At 43.4% G+C, this 26978-nt stretch overlaps 1 protein-coding gene across 5 annotated transcripts in view; it reads left to right on the plus strand.

Annotated features, from left to right (window-relative positions):
• Positions 1 to 26978, plus strand: part of KCNIP1 (potassium voltage-gated channel interacting protein 1) — a 574190-nt gene that overhangs the window by 414341 nt on the left and 132871 nt on the right. For 2 of the 5 annotated variants that reach the window (XM_043987903.1, XM_043987904.1), the window contains one exon: positions 18684 to 18745. The exons of the other annotated variants lie outside the window; for them this stretch is intronic. The gene's annotated coding sequence lies outside the window, so the exon portion shown is untranslated. Of the gene's footprint in view, positions 1 to 18683; positions 18746 to 26978 lie in introns of those variants that run through there. 5 annotated transcript variants of the gene reach the window in all.

A 26978-nucleotide genomic window follows, 5' to 3' on the forward strand; every position in this document is an offset into this window, starting at 1 on the left:
GACTCTGAACAAGCCACTTAGCCAATATGGGCCTCAGCTTCTCATCTGTAGAGTATTGGGGATGGGACTAGCTGACCTTCCAGTTCTAAATCTATGGCCCAGTATGAGATCTTTAAGTGAAGGAGGGATGCCCACCTGTTAAGCATGTTAAAGAGAGGACCCTTATTCAGGTACAGGACAGACTAGTAGTTCTCTGAGGTACCTTCCAAGTCGGAGATGCTGTGATTCTTTGAAATGGCTCTCTGCTACAAAAACCCATCTCTTTGACTTCAGCATTCTCCTAGAAATGCTTTGGTGTGGGGGGCAGCTAGGTGACGCAGTGGATAAAGCACCGGCCCTGGATTCAGGAGTACGTGAGTTCAAATCCGGCCTCAGACACTTGACACTTACTAGCTGTGTGACCCTGGGTAAGTCACTCAACCCCCATTGCCCTGCAAAAAAAAAAAAAAAGAAAGAAAAAAAAAGAAATGCTTTGGTGTGGTGGTGGTGGTGGTGGTGATGGTGGTGGCTACTGAGTTGTTTCCAGTCATGTCCAACTCTTCATGACTCCATTTTGGGGTTTTCTTGCCAGAAACACTGGAGTTGTTTGCCATTTCCTTCTGCAGCTTATTTGACAGATGAGGAGACTGAGACAAACAGGGTTAACTGAATTGCTCAAGGTCACTCAGCTAGTGAGTGTCTGAGGCCTGATTTGAACTCAGGAAGAGGAGTCTGCCTGACTCCTCTGTGCCACCTAGCTGTCCCAAGGAATGCCACCTGGCAGCAAATCATGGAACATCATGGTCTTAGAAGATTTGGGAAAGGGATTATTATTAATGGACTTTCTCCTGAGTGGGAAGAGATACTTGGGAGCAGGAAATCCTGTCCAGCTCACCTTAGAACCATTCTAAGGAAGCAAGTGCCTACTTAGTGTATCCACAAGCTCAGCTTTACCCTCATCAGGAAGGCCAAGAAGTACAGAAAACACCAAAACTCCCTTATGGTTTTCTTGCCAACCACTCAGGCAAGCTCACCTGGGCTCTCAATGGAACCTCAAGGTTAATCTGTATTATCCATCTGGGGAATTCACAAGCACGGCAGTCACTTCTTATATTTCCTGGATTGTGCTCAATCACCAAGGCCACACACTCAAGGTTGGAATGAAACCTGGCTTCTCCTTTTTTTTCCATCAGGGTAGTAGCAAAGCCGGCTCTGGACACCTGCCCATATTGCCCTGCTGACTGGGGGCCCCTGCTGATCCCCTCCATTCATCACTCAGCGGGAATGCAAAATCATTTTGTCTCCAGTTTGTTGTCTCTTTTTTTCCCTTCCTGCCTTCTGGTCCTAGGGTTTGGCTGTTCAGAAAACATCTGTTCACTCCCCCTTGACAAATGTATTGATCTCATGCTAGCCTAACTGCCTAAACTAGCTACCCTGGAAATCAAATGTTCATCCCTCATTCCAGAACAGGTCTTGGGCTGCCCTGGGGAAAATCAGCAGGGCTGGTTCTAGGAATTCAGTCCTGGAGATAAATGGAAGGGGCAAACAGTTACCTCCCAAACAATATGCTTGTGTCTGGGCCAATACAGAAAAAAAAATTCTTAGAAATCAGAAACCTATAACTCAGGTGGGCTAGTGAAAGAATTCACTGACTGCAGGCTCACAGGAGGCTTGGCCAAAGGCTGTTTTCTATAATGTAAGCAATTAGAGACATAGTAAGAAGAGCACCAGGATAAGAGTCAGAAAACCTGAGTTCCAGTCTTTCCTTGGCTACCATTTTGCTGTGTGACATCGACCAAGTCCCTTCCCTTCTCTGGCTGTCAACTTTCTCATTCATAAAATGGAGGGTGAGTCTACATGATCTTTGAGACATCTTCCATCTCTGATTAGCCTATGAATCTATGAACATTTTCCAAGTTGTGTACCTTGAACGATGAAATGAGTTTAAGAGATCTGGGTGTTACAGCCCAGTGGCCTTGTAGATCTCCCTTCCCTGCTGCCCCTTTGCCCTATGGGGCAATTCTAACCCAGTAAATGGCAACTGGGATGTGAAAACATTGATGAGTGTATAGAAGAGGAAGATCTACCACTACTGGGGCACACTTCTCTTATCTCTCAGCTTTGCTTTCCACTTTCCTCTCCTCCCTTCATCATTCCAGGGCCACCCAGAATGCACATGGAGGCTTGACTGCTCATATAATTTGAATGGGATGGAAAGTCACCAATTCTATTCTTTCCAATGAGATGGAAGACCACCAGGCCTTACTTACTTTATGCCCTGCACCATCATCTGATAAACCCTAAGGATTTATGAATCTTGCTATCCTCCCCACTGCTCAACCTTTAGGATTTCTGGATTTCTTTCTTCTATGGGTTGTCTCAGCAATTTAAGTGTGAGCTCCTAAAGAGGAGGGACTATCTCCTTCTTTCTGTTTGTGTCCCCAACACAACATAATTCTTGGTACACAGTAAGCACTAACTCAGTGCTCATTCACTCATTCATTCACAGAAGACAGATCGTACACTTACATCAGCTTGACAATAGCCCCTGCCTTCCAGGTGTCTGCTGCAAATGTAAGGTGGGAAAAAAGTTGGCTACGTCCTTATCCTGAGGATGGCTTTGTGATTTAAATAACCATATGCCTAAATGATGCCATTTTCCTTACTTCATAGCCATTTTCTTATCAACAATGAATTGGCTTTGGAGAAACCTATGTGACTTGAAAAAACTCCTAGCAATCCTAAGGCTAATTAAATCAATTTTGAAAAAGTATTGAGCACCTACTGTGTTCCAGGAACTGTGCTTGGTGCTAGGAATGTATACACAAAAGACAACAGAGGAGTGGGGGAAAAAGGGTTCTAGAAGAGATGAATTAATTTTGGAGTTTGAGTGATTCTATTTCTTTTTCTTTTTTCTTTTCTTTTCTTTTTCTTTTTCTTTTTTTTTCTTTTTTTTTTTTGCAGGTCAATGGGGGTTAAGTGACTTGCCTAGGGTCACACAGTAAGTGTCAAGTGTCTAAGGCTGGATTTGAACTCAGGTCCTCCTGAATCCAGGCCCAGTGCTTTATCCACTGCACCACCTAGTTGTCCCAAAGGAAGATAATAGGCTTTTGGGGGAGGGGGGGCAATGAAGATTAAGTGACTTGCCCAAGCTATTAAGTGTAAAGTGTCTGAGGTTGGATTTGAACTCAGGTGCTCCTGAATCCAAGGCCAGTGTTGACCTGTCCTGTTTTTAAGCAAAAGGTGACTCAAACAGAAGAACCACAAAGTGATTATTTCTATCAAGAGATTCATATTTCCAAACAGCGTTTGGAAAGGTGATACTAGCCAGATGTTGAAGTCGTGTTCTTATGAAACATTGGTTATTACCTGAAGGGGACTTTGTTGCTATCTAATTGTCTCCTGGGAGATTGTTTAGATCCCAAGGGGATTAAAATAGAATGTCAGAGCTGGAAAGGACCACAGAAAGTAAAACACAAAATGTTAGAATAGCAGAATCACAAAGTTGAAAGAAAATGCAAAGGTCATCTACTTGGTTCAATATAAACCTGAACAAAAATCTCCTTAATAACCTGTGAAGCTACCCAGTGATGGAGAAGTCATTACCTTCTGAATCATGCATTTCACTGGAAAATATCTAATTGTTAGTTTTTGTTTCTTACATCTAGCTGACATATGCCCCTCTAAAATTCACTCTCTTATTCATCATTCTGATAACCCTTTCATAGAATTGAAAGCAACTCTGTTTAGGGTATCACTACCCCAATAGCCCAGCCACCTACTCCTCTCCTCCTGCCCAAACTAAGTCTCTCTCCAGGCTAAATATTCCCAATTCTTTCAACTCTTTCAATAGCTACTAGTTCTCTCCCAATCCTATTTGCCCGCCTCCACACAGTGGAAGGCTTTGAAAGGACCACTGGTTCTGGAGTCAAAGGACCTAGGTTCAAATTCAGCCTTTGATGCTACTTTGTTTGACTTACCTTTTCTGAGCCTCAGTTTCCTCATATTCAAAATGAGGGATTTGACCTAGATTAGCTCTAGGTCCCTTCTAAAAATAGATCTATGATCCTCTGGACACATAAGAGTTTGCCAATAACCTTCTGAATGTAACCCCAGTCCCAAAGTCTATTGTATGGGACTTTCTCCTTACTCGTGGAGATCAATGCCCAATATCTTGTGTTATGGCAGGGCAGAGTTGGTCTCCACCAATAAGTGTCCCATACCAATAAGCTTTGAGACTGGGGTTATGGTAAAATGTGGTAGCCAGGACCAACTACACTACTTCAAAAGTGGTATAACTAGGTCAGAGAGCAGTCAATCACCTTCCTTGTTCTGGACACTGTGTCTCTATTACATTAATACAGTCTGAGAGGGGAGCAGCTAGGTGGCACAGTGGATAAAACACTGGCCCTGGATTCAGGAGTACCTGAGTTCAAATCCAACCTCAGACACTTGACACTTACTAGCTGTGTGACCCCGGGCAAGTCACTTAACCCCCATTGCCTCACAAAAAAATATATATATATAGTCTGAGGGCTAGTTGACTTTTTTAACTGCCATCACAACTTGGTAAAACTACCAGAGCTTTAGAACTGCTGCCTAGCCCTGCCTTCCTCATCCTTTATTTGTCCATTTGATTTTTTTAAGCCAACTCAAGGACTCTTTATCTCTTCAAATCTCATCTTATTTAAATCCAACCCATGATTTCAGAGATATTTTTGGTTATTGGTTCTGTTACCCATTGCATTGGCTATTCTTCCCAATGTGATGCAAATTTAATAAATCTGTCATTTTATGCATCTATCCAAGTGTAGTACATGTCCCTCTAACTTTGTTCCTTCCATTCCCTGATGTTCCAAGTGGCAGGCATTTGATTATGGATAGGAAGTGAAGAGAGATAGAGAGACATAGTTTCAGTAAGTGAGGTGCCTTGATGAAGCTCCAAGTCAGAAAGAAAGGGATTTCAGGAGCCTGGAAGCCCAACTCCTTGCCAAGACCAGTGTTCCAAGAGAGCTTAGCTAAGGTCAGGTAGAGGTTTCTCAATGCTATGACTGAGGAAAGTACCAAGCCCCCTGAGTCCCAGGTCACACCTGATCCTGTGCCCTAGGATACCAACTCTATCCTCCAAACTGGGAGTCCCAGGAAAAAGAGTCGATCCAGAAATTCTGCTTTTTCACATAGGTTGCCGAACATCTAAGCAGCATTCTGTAACGATTGGAATGACGCCACCTGCTGGAGACTTACTGTAGGAAAGCTCCAACATGAGGAGAGGGCCTCTGAGGGCAGGACCATGCGTCTTTTCTTTGGCGTCAGGAAGTGACGTTTGCTCGTGGGAGGAAGAAGGGAGAGGCTGGCGCACTGGCTCGCTCTCTTTCCTGAGGACTCTGGTGAAGGCAGCGAGAAATGCGCTCTCCCTTTAATAGATAGATGAATGTAGGCCTTTCTCTCTCTCTTTACCAAATTCTTATTCTCCTTAATAAATGCTTAAAAGTCTAACTCTTGCTAAAGCTTATAATTTATTGGCGACCACTCATTAGATATTTTAGGCAGTATAGCTAGAATTTTAGCCCTTACAATTCCTTTTCCTTCTCAAAGGAAAGTAGCAATGGGGAACTAAACTCTAAGTGAACAGTTCCTAGAATCCAGTCTACCATGGTTTGGAAGAGAAGTGCTCTTTTAGTGAAACTTGATAGATTAATTTCAGATGCTTATTATGCATTGTCCTCTAGTTATTCTCTATTGTTTATTTGTCTATTGATTCTGTGCTAAGAGAGAATGCTGCATGTGGTATGGAAACATCCTTATCTGTTTCTCCACAACCCAGACAAAATTATGCCCAAAATCACATGACTAGTACTCACGTTCAAAAAGGAAGTGGGTTAAGTTGGTGGGTGAAGGCTCAGAGCTCATTTTATTTTTTTATTTTTATTTTTTTAGTGAGGCAATTGGGGTTAAGTGACTTGCCCAGGGTCACACAGCTAGTAAGTGTTAAATGTCTGAGGTCAGATTTGAACTCAGGTACTCCTGACTCCAGGGCCGGTGCTCTATCCACTGCACCATCTAGCTGCCCCAGAGCTCATTTTAATTGTTTAGATCCACATATCCACATACTCCTTGATAATGAGTTAGTGCTACCCTATAGAGACTGAGCTAAGGGATAGAAGGCAGCTTGGTGATAGTCATGGAGACCAGGGCATTTATGGGCACCTCTGCCCAGTGGAGTATGTGCAAACCATCCAGCTGAATATAGGACCCCTTAATGAATAGCTATCAGTGACACAATGGTTTTTAAAAAGCCATCACTTTAAAAACAAAACCAAAGAACCAAGAAAGGGACCTTAGATTATAGAATATCAGACTGGAAAAGGCTTTTAGAACATACAAGAGACTTTAACATATAGCACCATATCCAGGGGTCTCATGATGGAGAAGGCTCTCCAAATCCAGAAAAAAAAAAAGATCTGTGGAATATGGATGCAGATTGAACCATACTATTTCTTTTGGTTTTGGTGCTGTTGTTTTTCTTTTTTGAGGGTTTTCCTTTTTGCTCTGATTCTTCTCTTATAACATGACTAATGCAGAAATATGTTTAATGTCATTGTACATATATAACCTATATCAGATTACTTGCTGTCTTGGGGAGGGGGGAGGGGGGGGAGGGAGGGGAGGGAGGGAAGAAAATTTGAAACTAGAAATATTATAAAAACAAATGTTGAAAAGTATCTCTACATGTAACTGGAAAATAATAAAATACTTTTATTAGTTAAAAAAACAACAACAAAACATATAGCACCATAAATTGTAAGAGCAGAAAGAACCTTTGTCCAACATCTAGTCCAATCTCTTTATTTTACAGATTAGAAAACTGAGGCCCAGAAAAGGAAATTACCCCAAACAGTGAGTTAGTAGCTAAACCAGAACTCTAATTCAGATCTCCCAATTCCCGGACCTTGGTTCTTTCCACCACACTGCATCCTGCTCTAATTAAGCTTTGCCACTTAAACCATGGTTAATTAATATATATGTACCAATATCAATATAATTTCCTCAAATATTGTCACACAGCGAGGCATTTAAGAAAGGGGGGTATGGTATTCTCCATAGGAATTGGATGGAAATGTTTGCCTTGGTAACTGGTTATATAAGTCAAAAGAAAGAGCAAATCAGAAAGAAACAGCTAGGAACTCCCCAGGTCAGATTTTAAATAACAAACAGAATTATCTCCTTGCACCCAGAGGGAGAGAGCTCCTCCCCAGCAGAGCAGCAACAGGCCAAGGCAAAGAGCTGATTTACTTATTTTCCATTATTTATCAAGTGCTAAAGAGGATGAAAGATGAAAAGCAGCTGAGTTTTTGTGCTGGCTTCTCATCTCGCTCACTCTTCACTCAGAGCATCTTTTCCAGATGGCATTTTTTCCTCAGGAGCCCAGGCCATGTGTCCTAATGGGGAAAGCAAGGACTCTGCCCCGTTCCTACTTGTGTGACCCTTTCTCCCAGCCTCAGTGTTTAGATCTGTAAAAAGAAGGGGCAGAACTACCTTCTCTCTTAAGATCCTTTTCATTTCACACAAGGCTGAGATAATATATTTACATCTCACAGAATCATAGGTCTCATCCTGGGTACATGGGAAATAAACAAATAAATATTTGATGCCTTGAGCCTATGAGGGGAGGGCAAGGAGACCTAGAATAAAAGCAGCCCCTGACCACTCCAGCCTACATGGATCTTTCCCTCCCCTGAGTTCCTAGAGTCACTCACTGGACGATGAACAGCCATGCATATAAAAAACAAAAACAAAAAACTAACATTTATTGAAAACTTCAAGTTTAACCAGACATTTTACATATCATATCTTATTTGTTCTTCACAATAACTTCATGAGGCAGATGCTATCGTTACCCCTGTTTTACAGATGAGGAGACTGAGGCTGAGCAAGCTTCAGTGAATTGGCCAGGGTCACCTAGCTGGTGCATTGCAGAGGTAGGGCTTGAATATGGATGGGTCTTCCTCACTTCTTGTTCAGCACTGTATTTATTCACTAGACCACAGTCTCCCACTGGAGGTCTCTAGTTTCTAGCTGTTTCATGTGTGTGAGGCCCATCTCCTCTCACAAGACTGGGAACTCCTTAGAGCATGGTGAAAATTTAGGATTTCACTTGAGTCTCAGCTCCTTCCCAATAATCTCTTTATTTTGTGTCTCTCACACAGAGAGGCAGCATGCCAAAGCTGATGATAGACCTCAGAATCAGAGACAATTGGGTTCTACACAGGGATGGGCTGTGGATTATTGGATTTTCAGTGGGAGCATTTACATCTAAGAGACTGGGCAAATGTTGCATACCAGGGCTTGATCTATTGTTTTGCTGATTATCTAGACTTAAGAAAGTGATGGAGAAAATACTAACATCGAAGATTAAGCTTAAAATACAGGTATCCTCTGTGTGTGTGTGTGTGTGTGTGTGTATGTTTTCCTCTCTGGAGAGCTGGTTGTTAACACTGATCAGAGCTCCTTTAGTTCTGCTCCTGCCTCTCACATACCTATGTGGCCTTGAGCTAGTCACTGAACTCCTCACTACCCCAGGCAAATCCCTGAGACTATACATTTACAGATTAATTGCTGATCTAGTGGAAGTTTTCTTACTAAGAAATCTATAAGATAATTACTGTCTTCACTCAATCAACAAGTTTGCCAGGAACTGTACCAAGGAGACTTGATTTCTATGTTGGTCACCCGACCACTCCTTATATTTTGGCAAATGTCAGTGTTATCCTAGGTCTAGGGGTTTTAATTTAGGGTCCACAGACTCCCGGGGGGTCCATGAATAGATTTCAGAGGGACTATGAATTTGAGAGAATTTGGTGTGGGGATAGGGAGATTTGAAAATCGTCAGCAGAGGATGATAATTAAATCCATGGTAGCTGATGAGATCCTTAAGTGAAATAGGATAGAGGGGGAAGGGAAGAAGACCCGGGACAGAACCCTGTGGGACACAATGCTGAGGGACATCTATGGCTCTCAGGGTGTCATCTGGAAGAGCATCCAGGAAAGGAGACAGATAAAGAGGGGGTAGATGGGATTATAGATGGCCTTTTTGATGAATTTAACTACAAAGGGCAGGAGAGATATGGTTCAAACGAATGGAAGGATCAAATGAGGACCAAAGAACTGGAGTGTTACTGGAGGGACACAAGGTCTGTAGATAAGTAAATACAAAGTAATCTCAAGATAAAAAGAGCACTCACTGTCTGCCATGATAAAATTTCCAGCATCCGTGAAGGCATGAATTAGTAAGGGGAAAAGGACTATTCGTTGAATTACCAACTACATATTTATTGACCACCTGCTAGTGGTAGACAATGTGCTTCAGGGACCAATCAATCAAGTTTATTCTATGCCCAGAAAAATCTTTTTCACCCTTTTGAGTAGAGTTGTAAGTAGGGCTCAGTGGTTGGGGACACATTGATTAAGAGGCATGTGCTCCCTCCTCACTGGCACTGTGCCTTATACCACAGTCCCCCTCATCCACAATATGGCCACTACTGTTCTCTCAAGAAGTCCCACTCAACCATGCCACTTTTCTGCCATCTTCCAGGGTCAGTGTCATGCCCACCACAGGCCACCACTGGGACATCTTAGCCATATCTGGTTTGAGAAGAAAGAGTGCCACTGCATCTGTCTTCACTGTCAAATGCTCTACTTGCTGCTCATCATACCCTACGACCTTCTCCTGGGGTTATAGACCTCTGGGGGTCACTGTCTATGCCACAGGGATTCAAGTATTCTCTCTCCATGCCAGGGCATCTGACCAGGGAGGCTTACAAAAGGTGACCTAAGGCATAGTTAAAGTAAAAGTCTGAGGGCCTTCCCACCAAAAGCAAGTCTTCCTCTGTCTGGTCCGTGGCCCTCCCCTTGCCAGGAGAGCCCTCCCTAACAACTCTCCATGTCTCTGAAAGGAGAATTAATGGTTATTCTTCTACTTTTAGGATAGAAAATGAAAAGCTGGAGCATGCTGATAGGAGGGTAACATCTGGAAAGTGACAGAATCTTTATAATGAAGTGGGGATGTTTAACCTGGGGAAAAGAGACTTAGATGTCTTCAAACATGTGAAAAATTCCCAAGAGAAGAGAAATTGACTTGCCATGCTCGGCCCCAAAGGACAAAATTAGAAGCAAGGAGCAATAGGTTGAAGTGATAGGGAGGCAGATCTAGGCTTGGTATTAGAATAAGATTTCATAGTAATTAGACCTGTCCTGAAATAGAACAGGCCTTGGAAGATAGTAGGTTCCCCATCACTGGTGCTCTTCAGTCAGAAGTTGGATGGTCACTTACTGGAGATGTGTAAAGGGTATTCCTGCTCAAGCATAGGTTGGCCTACATGGATTCCATGGTCCCTTCCAATTCTGAGATTCTGTGGTTGTGAGTTTTCTCCTTTCCCAATACTTGGCACAAAATCTCCTACCCAGGAACCTAGGGGTAAGAGGAATGGTGTCCTCTTCAGAAGGAGGAGCCCAGAGAAGGAATTCTCCCCTCGGAGGGACATAGAAGAAGGCACTAGTGGCTTCTGGGGGATGCCATGAGTTCTTACTTATTTGAGATCTTTTGGAGTCCAATACAGCATAGTATGGTGGAAAAATAATCATAGAATTGTAGAGTTAGAGCCAGAAAGGCATTCAGAGGCTATTTATTGTATGCCCAGAAAAATCTATTTCACCCTTTTAAGTAGAGTTGTAAGTAGAGCTCAGTGGTTAGGGCCCTGCTCAAGGACACATTGTACACATAGTACAACTCTCCTGTTTTATAGATGAGGAAATGAGAACCAGAGAGTGTGTGATTTACCCATGATCATTTAAGTAATAATTGTCAGAGGGAGGGTTAGAACTCCTGTTCTCTGAGACTTCAAACCTAGGGCTCTTTCTACTATACCAACATAAATAAAGGACTAAGTGTCTAGAGACCTTTATTCTGGAACTACCACTTCCACTGGGCAGCTAGGTGGTACAGTGTATAGATCACTGGCCCTGAAGTTGGGAGGCCCTGAGCTCAAATCTCACCTCAGACACTTAGTAGCTGTGTGACCCTGGGCATGTCACTTAACCCCAATTGCCTTCAAACATCCAGGGCCATCTCCTGTCATCCTTTATGGATCTTGCCACTGGACCTGGATGGCTCTGGAGGAGACAGTGAGGTTGGTGACTGCCCTGCCCAGCCCTCCCTCACTTAAATCCAATTCAGTGAAAGTCATGACATCACCCCAATGTCATGGCCCTCTTCGGGAATGAAGGACAAACAACAGCTCTCCCACTAGCTAGCTGTGCAAATTTGTATAAGTCATTTAGCCTCTCTAGGCCTCAGCCTTCTCATCTGCCAAGTGAGGGGGTTGGACCAGATGATTTCTAAGGTTTCCTGCAGCTCTGCTGTTCTCAGAAATGCACACAGGGCTTCGATTAAGGGGCATGTCAGAGAAAGCATGGGAAGGTTTGATCGCCACCTAGCGTTCAGTCACAACAAACTGAACCACATCTCCTCTGCGGCACAGTTTTACTAAGAAAATGGGAAGAGCTGCATGATCGTGCGACTGGGACAGAGCTGTAGGTTCTGATTAGGAAGAAAAAACAAACATCTTAGAACAACATCACGTTAATGCAGGGCAACAGCGTCGTTGCATTTCAGTTTGCTAGTAATCCTGGCTTCAGTCAATCCACCAGTTAGTTAGGCCCTGCTCAAATGCCCAGGCTGAAAGGATTGCAGGAGCCATTTGCTCCAACCCAGGTCCCAGCGGGACCCCTGCTACAATATCAAGTCAACAAGAATTTATCAAGCGCTTAACCGTTGACTGTCGAATATCTGTTTGAAAAATGTGGAACCCACCATTTCTTCAGACACCCCTTTCCTCTTTTGGACAGCTCAGCTTGTTAGAAAGTTTTGAGGGGTTTTCCATCTTCTAATTTGCCTCTTTGTAACTTCCCCCCATTACTCCTAATTCTGTCTTCTGGATAAAACAAACAAACAAACAAAAAAAAATGAATCCTTCTTCCAGACTGATCCTGCAATGTGTAAGAAGCCCCTTTCTAGTCTTCTTACACCTTACACCTTTCTACCCACTCTCCTCTCCCAAGCCACAATCATTGGTACACTATCCCCTAAGGTTACCTCCCATCCATTATGGATTGGTGTGCATATTGTTTTCTCTCTTTAAAGCACTTTGAGAATAGGAACTGTGTTTTGTTTTGTTTTGTTGCTTTTGCTTAAATGCTCAGTGTCTGGCACTTTGGGGGTAGTGGTGTTCAATCACTTCAAGAAAACCCCAAATGGGGTCACAAATAGGCACACCTGAAACAACGAACAACAAGAAATGATTAAACTTGAAGTCCACTAATAAAAGCCCAAACCTTTTTCAGAGAAGCTGCTATCCATTCAACCATGCTCTCCATCCAATACTTGGGAAGCTGATTCTTTGAACCCAAGAAAATTTCATATATAACTAATCTGATTTTCAGTATCCCAGAAAACTTTAACATCTAGACCTTTTGTTAGAAAGAGCATTGAGATCATTCTCTTAAGGCAATGGGGGTCCAGGGCTTCAGGATGTGTTCTGGCTTTAGCACAGAGAATATTGGTTCAGAGCATCAAAGCTCAATACCAAGTGGTACAAAACAAACTGGGTGCTATCTCCCCAAGAGAGTAAAAGAATCACATGGACATGATCAGTCTGTCTTTGACCTTTTGAGACTGAGCTTTCATAAAGAAAAGTAGGAATAGGAAATTGGGAGTCTGGTACTCTGTCCGATGACCTGTCAAATCAAAGGAGCAACTTGCCACCTTAGACACCTACAAGAGACATGGAAGTCATCATGTGTAGTACCTAGGATAATACCTTCTCACATGGGGGGGGGGGCGTAGGTACCCCAGATTAAAAGCTCAATTTGGAGTTTTCAGACCTGAGTTCCAGTCTCAACTCTGTCACTGTTTGGGTGACCTTGGGCAAGTCACAGCCTCTCTGGGCCTCATTTTTCTTATCAGTAAAATATGAGGGTTATACTAAATGGTCTCAAGAGGTCTCTTCCAGCTCTAAATCCTATGACTTGAATTCCTTCCTCAGTTTACATCTTTGGGGTCATTGCCCCCATTCTGCTTTTCCACCTCCCCTCCTCTTACCCATTAATTCTCATCTTGACTTCAACAAAAAGCCGCTTGACTCCAGCGGCGAGAATTTATAAGTATACAAACCACCACAAGTGGACAATCACAAAAGCAAGGTGTAGATACAGAGCCTAGCCTTGTGCAATTTAGGAGATAAGAATTATTTAATCCTCAGTTCCAAGTGCTTTGAAGTGAATCCCTTCTCTTCCCTTATGGTTCTATACATTCTTTCAGTTCCAAGGAGCTCCGACCTCCACTCCCACTGAGTTTTCCCTATTAGGAAACAATTATTCAAGCCAGTTCTGTTTGGCTGATCCATGGTTCAAGCTGAGCTATGGCCCAGACATAGGTTCCTTGACTCTCTCCAGATCTTCAGTTTCCTTTATGAGTTCACTGCTCCCCTTACTGAATGGCCTTGTCCTCCCACTTGGAGGCCAGAGGTCCCTTTCCATCAGTTGACCTGAGTAATGGAAACTGATGAACAGGAGTTTGAATTTCAAAGTAGATAAATTCCAGGCATCGCAGAAGTGGAATGACTCTTCCAAAAAATATCTCTTCCAGAAAAAAAAAGAATCAAAGTTCTTGAGGTCTAGAAGAGAGGGTTGGGGACCGGGCCAAAGAAAAGGCCTGGGAGGAAAATGCTTTCCCTAAAGCCAAACTGCAGAAGAAGGGAATAAGAAGGAGGTCAAGAATCTCCTCTGACATCCTTGCTTCTTCCTCCTTTCATCTTCTTCTCCTTCCTTTATCCCCATATTTCCTCATCCTTTTCTTCACCTTAACTTACCTAGAATCAGGTCTCCATGTTACTTGTACTGCAACCATCATTACACTCCCACTGGAACCTGGACTCTGTCCCTAGGACACTTTATCTTGCTTACAAAAAAAGATTCCATTTCACTTTCCGAATTATGGCCTCTGTTGGCTTACCCTCCCACCTTTCCCTTTTGTGTATTGTCTGTGAGAATGTAAATGCATTGAGGGCAAGGATTACCAACTTAATTCTTTTATGTACCTAGTAAGAGCTTTAAAAATGCTTTTTCATCCCTCCATCCATCCATCCATTCATTCATTCATTCTTCCTTTCTTGTATTTCCACTATCTTTTCCCAGTCCCAGGATAAATTAGTTTGTTGTAGATGAGACCTGGAAACTGCAAAATAAGCAGTCTGGCCCAGAACAAGTTTGACTAAACTCCTCTCTCTCTTCATCTCTGCTCCAGAATTCCCACAGTTGTGAAGGCTGTCAGACTAGGAGTGGGATGATGTACAATCAGCTCACCTTCTCTCAAAATGTTAAAAATCCACTCCCCATTTCCGGGTTTCCCCTCTTTTAGGGTCAGGGGCAGTCAGAGGAGACAAGCAGCTGTGGGGACGTGTAGACATTGCTTGTCCCTGAGGGAACTGCCAGTCCTGACTAGAAGCAGTAGAGGGCAGCAGCAGACAGGATAACATACCTGCGCCACAATTAGCTGTGGGGAGAACCACAGGCTAGCATCCGAGAGGCAAGAGATGTTCCAAAAGCAGGAAGTCCCTGTATCCAGAGCCCAGAACTATAATTTCTGGAGCCCAAAGTCTCAGTGTCCAGAAGCCAGCCACAAAAAGATAACGTGAACTCTAAAGATTCTCTCCCCCCGCCCCCCTGTCTTTTGATGTTCAGAGATTTAGGATGTGCAACAAAAGGAAGTCCATTCAGTACCCTGGTTCATAAAGTGGGAACTGGAAAGGATGATAGAAATTTTATCTAGAGGTTCTTAAGAGGTGGGGGCCTCCATGGATAGGCTTCAGAGGAGGGTGAGCTATGACCTTGAAGAAGAAAAAAAATACATCTTTATTTTTGTTATTTTCTAACTGAAATTTAGCATTTCTTTCAATTTTTGAAAAAATATTCTGAGAAAGGGTCTATAGTCTTCATCAAACTCCCAGAAAGGTCCATGGCACACACAAAAATTTTAAAAGTCCCTCATTTGACAAATAAGGAAATAAAGGCCCAATTAAGATAAAATGACATTTTAGAGACAGCAAGGATTATTGCATAAAGGTCAAAGTCTAGAGACAAAAACCAAACAAACAAACCAGGATTCCATCTCACACTTATCAGCTGGGTGACGACACCATCCTATTTCAGCTTTCTCTTCCATAGAACAGGGATAATGTTAGCTGTTAGGGTGGGGTGGTAGAGTCAGGAGGACCTGGATTTAAGTACTGTCCTTCATATATGCTCACTGTGTGACCATGGGCAATTCATTTAACCTCTCTGGGCTGCTCTCCAAGAAAGCCTATGAGTTATTAAACGATTGAATACACATGGAGAGTTCCCTACACTGATAAAAATGACAGGTCTGAATGAACCGTGTTATAAGGCTTGGTTGAGATAAAGCACCCCATGTAACCCTACTCTCAAAGCCCATTGTTATATGGGATTCTCTCCTTATTGGTGGCAGTGAATGCTGGGCCCTTCATGATCACTATACATGTAAATGTTAGTTATGCTTGCCTCCCAAGGTCACACAGACAGTAAGGAGCAGAGCTGGGATTTAAACCCACATCCTCTGATTCCAAAGCCAGAATTCTCTCCATGATACCAAACCAACTTTGGGTCTCTCCTCAATCAAGTGTCTTGATCCCAAACAGTCTCATGGATGGTATAATTTATCTCTCTCCCCTGCAAAAATCTCCCAACCTTCTTTTATTTTGCAATGGTACTTTTTACATCTATGATCTGAGACAAAGTTTCAAATGAAAATACCCTAGGAGAGAGAACAGTATGGTACAGTGGAAAACAGACTGAACTGGGAGTCAGGAGAATAGAAGTTTATAAAAAATAGACTTCCCTAGGTGACCTTCAGCAAACCATTTCTTTTCCCTAGGCCTTAGCTGCCACCTTTACAATATGATGTTTGTTGGACCAGAGTTCAAAAGTCCAAATAAGACTAGATGGAGGAGCAACTTAGTTTATAAGAAGAGAAAGCAAAAGGCACGAATGTCAGGACCCCTCTACAACAGAGTACAAAGAAGCCCGGCTCCGCAGGCAAAGCCTGAGATATATATGGGTTTCAGTGAAATTGGGAGGTATAGGGGGAGGAGAAGAGGAAGCCCTTCCAGAAATGTCTAGAACACAGAAGCAGGATGTTCTTATTTATCAAAAGTTGGAGAAGGGTAGTCTGTAAACTGCTTGAAAAGTTTCAGCCAGTTCTGGTCAGTTCTGTGGCAGGTTCGATTAGGAGGTACAAAACCTAATGTAGGGCAGCAAGGGAGGGCAGACACAAAGGCTCAATATGTCAGGGCTGAGCAAGAGTCAGATCAGTTACTGATCAATCCATTCCATCTTTAGACCCTTCCAATGCTTTGGAATAAGGTAACTCAAGGAAGACAAAGAAGTTAGTTTGCAGTGTATATTCACAGGCTAGATGATCTTTTTGTCCCTTCCATCTGTGTGAAATCCAAATGGCCTTGGGAAAAATATCAGTCAAATGCTACTTGAAGGATTTCTTGGACCGCTTCCCTCCTTGGATTCCAAATACAATCTTGGAGTTCTTGAATTCCACTGATAGAGAGGTAACAATTCACCTGTAACTTAGTGGCTATGTCTTCAAGAGTGACCAGAAACACAAAGATTTAGTGAGTTACCAATGACCACATAGCTAATATGTAGCAGAGGCTTGAATATGGATCTTCCTGACTCTGCTCTTCCTGATTCCAGGACTTCCCGCATTCCCTCAACCACCCTGACATTGCCCCTCTAACATTCCAAGTAACTTGAGATTTGGGGGAGGGATTCTTCAGCCACAGACTCACATTGAATCCCATAAGCAGATATCAAGAAAGATGGAGTGAGGAGAGACCTTACTGTTTTTGTTGTACTTTGAGACATAAGCCTCTAGAAGTAGAAAGGCCAGAATGCTGTGACTTGGGCACTGTGAGCAGCCTGGCTCCAGCCAGGAGAGAACGGGCAATCTTGGGGCCAGCATGTTAAGCAAGCAGAGTGGGCAGTTCCTTTCATGGGGTGACTTGGTCAGGAGATAATTGATTCCTAATCGCTCCCTTCCTTGGTCTCCACAGAATCTTGAATAGTTGATGCCCTTCAGTGGAGCTCACAGGCTGCAGAAGTTAGGGCTGAGGCTCTGAGAATGGAGGGCAACTGTATCAATCCCATCCTACAAACATTTGAGTATTGCAAGGCACACTGTGTTAGGTACTAGGGATGCAAAAGCAATTTCTTCATCTACAAAAGGAAGGGGAGAGGGGGCAGGTAGGTGGCACAGTGGATAGAGCACTGGCCCTGGAGTCAGGAGGACCTGAGTTCAAATCCAGCCTCAGACACTTGACACTTACTAGCTGTGTGACCTTGGGCAAGTCACTTAACCCTCACTGCCCAATCAAATACAAACAAACACACAAACAAAAGGGAGGGGGGAGGTGGTGATTTGAACCAGATATCCTGTAGATCTAAATCAAGGATACTATGGAAGAGAGCTAATCATATCTTACAATTTGCTTACTTTAAATGCTACTCCAAAAATATCACCTGTTTTGACATATATTTGTTCAAATTATCCAAATTTTGGCATCAATAATATGCAGTGAAAATTTTATAGAAAAAAAAATAGGGGTACATTATTAAAGTTTGGGTCATGTGACTTTGATGCTATTGTCCTTGGGTGGCCATGTGCCCAAACTATTGTGATGGCTGTTTGAGTTGTTGAATAAAGCCCTTTTGAGACTGAAATGCAGAAAACAAGTTGGGGAGTGACAGGCTTTGTGACAGGTGAATTTATGATAGAGTGGTTTTGCTGCCAAGACTAGAATCTAATTTCTCATTTTAACAGCAAGGGCATGCTCTCATTTCAGTGTCCACTGAGAGAGAATCAGGAGTCAAGGTTTCTGAACCCCTACCCTGTCACTGCTTTAGACCCCAGGGATCAGGAAGTGATTTGGGCCTTGTTGCTTGTTGACATTTTGCAAGAGAAACACCCAGCTCTTTGTGGCATGAATGAGAAAGGAACTTTTCAACCTTGTTCAAATATTCAGGAAATGGGAGTTTGGAAGCCTCTTCCTTGTTAATGCTAACAAAAAACTGTATTCTTAGAGATGCTACTTCCTTTTGGCTTGCAGACAACATATTGCTCTTTGTAAAAATAAAAAAAAGAAAGAAAGAAAAGAAAAAGACATGTCATGGGAACCCTAAGTCAATCTCATAGTTATTGACCAGGGAGTTGGAGAAGGGTGGGGAATGAGGAAAGGAATGGGTGCCCTTTGCCAAACAAATTGTGCGTCCCCTTGAGGCCAGTCCCACTGGCTTCTGGGAGAATCCCTCAGCTCACTGAACATACACACTTTTCTGTCTCTTTGAATTATATCCATCTACTTGGTAAAGGGTAGACTCCATTAATCAGGAATACTCCAAGCTTACATTTTCCCAATTGTAACTTTGGAGATTTCCTTTGGTTTGCCATTGTGGGATGGGAAATTATAAGTGACCTTGCTGGGTGAAGTCCTTCCCTCAGTGGGGACCTGGGGGGGGGGGGCCTATGGATCCATAATGTCCACCTGTGTTCTCTCTTCTAGGTAAGTGAGGACAGAGTGAGTGATCTGATGAACTTTGCAGTTTGGGAGCAAAAGCATCCACAGTAAGATACCCTTCATTCACTGTGAATGGTTCACATGGTTGGGGATGATGTCAGTGTTTGAATTTCTCTTGACCCCGACATGGATTTTTCTATAAAGAAGCAAAGGGAGGGTACTCTGGATAAAAGGGGGGAAGGGCCCCCATGGGCATCTTCAGAAAAGTTGTTCCTGAGGCTTCCCACCTTGAGGACCAAGGTGACTGAAGGGCCAGGGACTACTGTGCTCTAAAAGAAGCATGACCTTGGGTTTTGATGCCTATGGCTTCCTCCTGGATGGGCTGTTCTGAGCCTGGCATCTTGTCCCCTCCCCCTAGGCCTCAGGGTAAGTGAATTGCCAAAGTGCTTACTTACTCTGGCTGCTTACTCAGGCTGGTCCTTCATGCCTTGGGTCAGTGCAAGAGGAATGGAGGACAGCAAATGCTTCAGGACAACATCCTGAAGAGGGGTGGGCCCCAGAGTGCACTCTATACTCCTTCTCCATGCTCTGCTCTGGCATGTGGCCACACCAAAGCCAGCCCTCCAACTCATAGCAGCATCCCACCAGCTACATCACCCCCACGGCCGTGTTTCGTTTCTCTCTTCTTTCCTGACCATCTATAGCTGTAATTTTCAAGAAAATATCCTGTGTTTTCCATTTTAATTCCTTGTATGTATAAAGAATGTGAGAATTGAGGGAAAACTCAAAGGTTTGTATGACATTAGCTTTGATGTACAGATGCTCAAGCATGCCACACACCGTATAGATAATGGTGTATAAGGCTCCGTGCATATGATCACTCATAATTATGTAATCATACAGACACCCTAAAAAGTATCATCTAAAAATCATCCATAATCACACAAGCCTCACATGCATCCTCATTCTCGCCTTCATTAATAAACATTAATTGACTACCAACTATGTACAGGGCCCTGAACTAGGCTTTGGAGAAGTATGCAGTGAAGAATAAGGTAGGGTCCCAGCCCTGGCTGGAACATGAGATCATAGATTTGGAGATAAAAAAAGATCTTATGCATTATTAAGTCCAACTCCATCATATTACAGATGATGAAATTGAGAAGAAAGGAGGTAAAGTCACATTCCCAAGGTCACCCAGCTAATAAGTAGCAGTGGTGGGATTTGAACCCAAGCTCTCTGATTCTAAATCTGATGTAACATCATTCAGCCTCCCAGGGGTTTTTAAATATTTAATTGAGGAGGCAGAACATATGCATGAAAAGACAACTGACACCCCACACCAATAAATCCTAAGGAACAGATCAGTGAGAGGTATGGATCCTTAGTGCTATAAAGAAGAAACCATAGTACAATGGAAAGAACATTGACTCTGGAGTCAGAAGACCTGGGTTCAAATCCTACCTCTGATGCTTACCACCTCTGTGAGCTTCGGCAAATAATTTAAATTCCCTGGATCTCAGTTCCCTCATCTGTAAGAATGGAAGGGTTGGATGAGACAACCTCTGAGACACCTTCCAACTCCAGGTCCTATAACTATGTTGTCAGGGAAGGCTTCATGGAGGAAGTGGGCCTTAACTTGGATCTGGGTGAAAACATAGGGCTTAGACGAATGGAAAAAAGGGAGGGGGAAAGGGAGAATGTTCCAGGAAAGGACAATAGCATGAGCAAAACCTCAGGGGTGGAAAAGCTTGGCATGTCTAGTTAACAATGAACAGACCAACTTGCCTTGGTTAATGTTTATGTGGCCAGTAGCAGGCCTCCCCAGCTTCGAGCTGTAGGAATTGATGATTGAATGGATGTCAGGGAACTGAGCTGAGTCAAAGAGGATGCCAAGATTTGAGCCTGGATGGCTGGGACAATGATTGTACCATTGCCAGAAAATGGGGCTTGGAATGCATCTGAAGAGGACAGGGCAGGGCTGCTGATTGTACTTCCCCTGCTGAGGATGAGGACACGGGGCCAGGGCACAGGTGTGGAAGAGAATAATAGTGTTGAATGTGTGGGGGGAGGTAAGGGCCAAGGCCAGACAGGGTCACACACACACCAGAGTCATTATGCAAACGGCAACCGAAAAAGGCTTGATCTGAGTAGGTTTCAGGCAGATAACACGTGAGCCTCCGTGCAATGAAGCAAACACAAGCCAAGTTCAAAGCCCAGTAGAGCAGGGAGCTGTGCTAGGGATCATAAACCATGGCAGGGTTCCAGCTCCGGCTCCAGTCCGGCAAGGTGTTCCAACTCTCCCACCATCCTGGGGAGTTCAAGTTTTAAGAGGTCATCTGAGGGAAGACTTACAGGCCCCTTGGCCTTCACCTCAGCTAGGATTTTATTGGTGCTCTTTTCCTAAGCCTCCTCCAAGGGAAGCATCTTTTTGGGTCGAGGAGAGCTCTACAGATCACTCTGCATCTTCAGACTCTATTTTATTCTCACATTAGAGCCCCAAGCAGAACATGGGAAAGCCATTTCCTTCCAATAAAAAGGTCGGGGTCAGGGATGGGAGAAGGGGGAAAGAGAAATAGTGAGTTCAGTTTGACACAAAGACATACAGTCGTAGGTATGATCCCAACCCTCATGACCATACATCAATACACCCACAAAACAATGATAGAATGATGGGATTTGGGAGGTACAAGATCATCTGGACCCCTCCAGAACGGCAGTCCCACAAGCCACACAAGAGCATCCAGACCCACATGCTTGCCGTCAGCCTCCTGAATGACTAGATGGGGTCCTAAGCTTCAGTATGAAATTCTTTCTTAAGAGAGTCACCCATCCCAGTTTTGGGATGGTGACATTATTCAACCTCAAGGACTGGATTTTATTTTTTATCTCTTCATTCTGGGGGGCAGCTAGGTGGTGCACTGGATAAAGCACCAGCCCTGGATTCAGGAGGACCTGAGTTCAAATCCAGCCTCAGACACTTGATGCTTACTAGTTGTGTGACCCTGGGCAAGTCACTTAACCCTCATTGCCCCGAAAAAAAAAAAACCAAACAAACAAACAAAAAATTTCTTCATTCTGTCTTGAGTTGGGGTGGAAGAAATACTGGCTCTGGAGTCAAAGGGCTTAGTTTCAAATTATGCCTCTGGTAGAGTTGGACTAGATGGTCACTCTTCCAGCCCTAAATCTATAGTCTTGTGATCCTAAGTCTCAGTTCTACTATTAAGTAGCTGTGTGCTCTCAGGCAAGTTCCCTCCCCTCTCTGCACCTCAACTTTTTCACGTATAAAATGAGGGCATTTTTGTTATTGTGTCCAGTTCTTCATGACCCCATTTGGGGTTTTCTTGACCGATATACTGGAGGGAGTTGCCATTTCCTTCTCCAGCTCATTTTACATAATTGAATAGAAAGGGAACTGAGCTAGCTCCAGAATTGAGTCACAAGATGGAGTCACAGTGGCTCACTCAGTTCCCACAATTAACCACTTGCTGTCCTAATCCCTCCAAATCCTTCAGTTTCCTCAGTTTGGCTAAAACTCAGTCCCTGCCCGCAGGGAGTTTACAGTCTAGTACAAAAAGTGTCAAACGTGCTAAAGCCTGCAATACTGCCAAGTGCTCCCCAAGCCAGATTAAAATGTTAATGGGAAATATTTAAAAATATATATAAAAATACAAATTATTGTCATTCAATTGTTTTCAGTCATGTCCTACTCTTCTTGACCCCTTTTTTAGGTGGATTTCTTGGAAAAGATACTGGAACGGTTTGTCATTTCCTTCTCTGGCTTATTTTACATTCAAGAAAACAGGCAAATAGGGTGAAGTGACTTGCCCAGGGTCACACAGCCAGTAAATGTCTGAGGCCAGATTTGAACTCACAAAGATGAGTCATCCTGACTCCAGACCCAGCATTCTATCCTCTACAACACCTAGCTGCCCTAAAAATACAATAGAACATGGATAATGTTAATATGTCCTTTTCTGAGCCACTCTGCAGTTGGCAGGTAACCTTGCTTTGATGGCCCCCATTTTGAGGGGAGGGGGGCAATGAGGGTTAAGTAACTTGTCCAGGGTCACACAGCTAGTGTCAAGTGTCTGAAGCTGGATTTGAACTCAGGTCATCCTGAATCCAATGCCAGTGCTTTATCCACTGCACCACCTAGCCTCCCCCCTCCATTTCTTTTTGAGGTTGAAACCACTAATAAGAAGATTGAATATCAACACAGGTATCTAGCTATAAGGTACAACACGGATATCATGAGGATCCCATCTTTCTGAATTCAAATCTGGCCTCAGATACTATCTGGCCATGTGAACCTGGACAAGTCACTTAACCCTGTTTGTCTGTTTCCTCATCTGCCAAGTGAGCTGGAGAAGGAAATGTCAAACCACTGCAGTATCTTTGCCAAGAAAACCCCAAAATGGGGTCATGAAGAGTTGGAAAGGACTGAAAAGAACTGAACAACAACCCTCAATTGCCTGATGTTAATTAAAAAGCATTGGGAAATCTCCTTAGTAGTAAGAAAAATTGTCCTTGCTCAGCCCTGATATTCTACCACTTGCTACTTTGGATTATATATTACCCTCTCCCTACAATCCTCTTTTAAAAATGCAAATCCCCATTGTTATAATGTTGGGGCAGGGAGTAGAGGGTGATACAGTAAGTCTCTAATATCTTTGGACAGGATAGATACTGTCCAAAGAAAATTGTACATTCCCAAAAATAATCACTGAGCACCCTCAATGTAAAAGGCATCATGTCAGGTGCTGTGGGGGACGTACAAAGAAGTAAGAAGCACTGCCCCCCACCCTGCTTTTCAGGAACTTACCGTCTAGCTATGCAAATTAACATACAGGACAGAGACATCATCTTGGCTTGGGTTGGTTGCAGAAGCTTCATAGATGTGTTTAAGCTGAAATCTTGAAAGATGGATAGGATTTCAGTAAGCAGAGGGAAACTTCTAGAAAATGTAACACAGGAAGGGAGAGGCAATGTATACATAGGATCACTGATTCAGAGCTGGAAGGAAGCTCAGAAGTCATTTTGTTTTGGTTTGTTTTGGTTTTTTTGTGTTTTTTTTTTCAGGGCAATGGGGGTTAAGTGACTTGCCCAGGGTCACACAGCTAGTAATCTGAGGCCGGATTTGAACTCAGGTACTCCTGAATCCAGGGCCGGTGCTTTATCCACTGCGCCACCTAGCCGCCCCCCAGAAGTAATTTTTTACAGATGAAGACTCATAGTCCAGAGTAGTTATGACTTTCCCAAGGTCACAACGCCCGGATTTATGCCCAGGTCCTCTGACTCCAAATCCAGTTGGTCTTCCATGCTGCCTCCCACATTCTGGGACAAAGGAGATCATCGTACTATTGAGATAGATAGATAGATAGACACATACACAGATGATAGAAAGATGGATGACAGATTGATTGATAGATGATAGGTAGATTGAATGATAGATAATAGATAGAGCACCTTCTATGTCCCTAGAATTTAGCCAGTATTCTAAACAAAGACACAAGCATGATTAACAGCCAGAGGAATAGCAAAGCCACTTGCACCAGATAATAATAAAGGTCATTATGTCATGAAACTGGGCACCTAGGTGGTGCAGTGGATAGAGCATCTATCTCCCTGAGTCCAAATCCAGCTACAGACACTTACAAGCTGAGTGATCCTGGGAAAGTCACTTAACCCTCTTTGCCTCAGTTTCCTCATCTGTAAAATAATGAGCTGGAGAAGGAAATGGCAAACCACTCCAGTATCTCTGCCAAGAAAACCCCAAATGGGGTCACAAAGATTAAGATACTACTGAAATGATTAAACACTAACAACATGCCATGTAACTACAGTTACAGGGCCAGGGAAACACTAGACTCTGCTCAGGGGGACAGACAGCATCCCAGAAACCTTAAGAAAACAAAGCCAAGTTCACTGGAAAAGTCAGAGCCAAGTTCAATGGCTACAAGTTTCAGCACCTCTGTGACCTCACATACAAAATGGGCTAATAGCATTAGAGATAGCTAAGCGATGCAATGGATGGAGTAATGGGCCTTGGGTCAAGAGGTCCCAAGTTCAAATCAGACCTCAGCCGCTTACTAGTTGTGTAACCCTGGATAAGTCACTTAAGCTCTGCCTCAGTCTCCTTAACTGCAAAGTGGAGATAATCATTTGAAATAAATGTAATAAAATATAATATAACAAATGCAATAAAAATAATGCTATAATATTAACACCTATTATGGTGTAAATCTAATGAGATATATTTGTAAAGCACTTAACCCAATGCCTGGCCCATAGTAGGCACTTTGAGGTTGTCTTAAAGATTACAAAGAGTCATAGAGTTTCTGTCAAGTTCTCTATGCCCCCAAGTCAGGGAGAGAGTCACCCTGTGCCAAGGGTGCTTTATTGCTTTGCCAGGATGAGGCCTTCCTCGAGCCTCATCATGGTACCTCCGTGGGATCGTGCTTTCTACATCAGGGTCAGCCTCTGGCTCTAGAATCAAAGGGCCTGAGTTCAAATTGTGCCTCTGATGCTTATTACTTGTAGACCCCATTTTTCTCATGTGTAAAATAAAGGGGTTGGACTTGAATGCCTTTTAGCCTACATTTATGGTCTGATGAAAGCTGTGTAGTAGATAACTTTGCATGCCTTCCTTAATTAGCCCTCATCTCCATCAGGTTCCATGAGTCTCTCAGTGGCCTCATATTGACCTGTCAATGATTAGTCTCCCTCCCTGTCAGTAATGATATACAAGGGAGCCTTCTTCACAAACTCACCTCTCACAGCCTAGGGCTTGTGTTCTGACCTCTTCCCTGAATACCAATCAAACCTTGCCCGTTCTATATCCTGTCCCTCATTTTTCATTGGGCAAACTAGCATCATGAACCACTTTCCCAGTTCACATCTCTTGATAGCCCTATAGGAGCAATTCTAATGGGGAAAGCTTCGGGCAGGGTGTCAGGTCAATGGAGGGGAAGAAGTGAGGGAAAGGAGATGGGGGGAACATTATTTTAAGGGAAGGCAATACTTTGAGGACCACTGAAATCATAGTAGCCTGCCTTCCCATCCATAGGACCCTCATCATCAGCTTTTACTCTTCTGAGCAGACCAGGATCCAACTGCTCTGAATCAGCTTCTTCTTTCCTCCATTCGATGTCTGCAAACTAGATAATGCCATCATTGTAAATCACAGTGAGAAAAAATATCAACCAACTGGTGGAGGGTTTGGGGTTTTCTATAAACATCATTTCTATGAAACAACACTACCAGCTGAGGCCTTCCAAACAGGAGCTCATTCCTGGGTATTTCAGGAAAGTCAGTCCTAGGGAGACTCCCCATCTGCTTGGTTTCTTAATCATCTCAGAGCTCACAGGGAAATGAGAAAGACTGAGAAGAGGGGGCCTCTTCTGGCTCCTGCCAATCAATCTGATCTTAGCAAACAAATTACACACAGAGAGTAGGCAGTGGGGACAAGAGGCTGCTGTGACTGGTATAATCTAGCCATGCATGGGCCCACTAATTCACACAAAACAAGCTACAGTCTCTTCATGGGCGGATGGGGTGTGTGTGCTAATTAATCGTGGGAGATATGTGCTGGGAGGTGGTGAGGTCAGGGCCACATTTTTTAGCCTGGCCCACCTTGGGAGCCCTGGAAATAGAAACAACTGACTGGAAAATAGTCCGTGGCCTGGAAAAGAATGATGGCCCACAGTGAAGACCCTGGTCTCCTTAATATGACCCAAACCATTGAGCCAGACTTAGTGTCCCTTTTGGCCTCACTTGGTTTTGTATTCAACATATCCTCCATGTAAATCAGGTGTGATAAGCATTTCACTCGGGTGCATAGGATCCCAAAAGAACCATCCTTGGGAAACCCTGTCATTTTGTATCAACCATTATATGGTGTTACCTTATTATAGCATCACAAAGTCACAAAATGTCAGAACTGGAAGAGGCTTTGGAAATCACCTAGTGCAGACTCATCCCACCTATTCATTTACCGCCCCCCCCCCCCATTTTACAGTTGGGTAAATTTAAGACCCAGAGGGGTAAAGCTACTTGTTTAACACTCATGGAAAGTTAGTGCAATGCCTTATCCTCTAGTATTCTAACTACACTAACGCCTTCCTCTGATTGGTGAGTTCCTACTGGGACCACCATTACACGAAGTGTCCAGGCTATCCATGTCCTTCTTTCCATTCCTGACTCAACAACTTTTCCACCTTATCCCTTTATATGTTGTCTTCCTTGAAAGTAGAGACTCTTTTAAAAATTTACTATTGTATTTTTATTCTCAGTACTTAAAACCACGCCTGGCACATTTTAAATGCTTAATAAATGTTC

Source organism: Dromiciops gliroides, chromosome 2, assembly GCF_019393635.1.
Source record: "Dromiciops gliroides isolate mDroGli1 chromosome 2, mDroGli1.pri, whole genome shotgun sequence".
NCBI classification, from domain to species: Eukaryota; Metazoa; Chordata; class Mammalia; order Microbiotheria; family Microbiotheriidae; genus Dromiciops; species Dromiciops gliroides.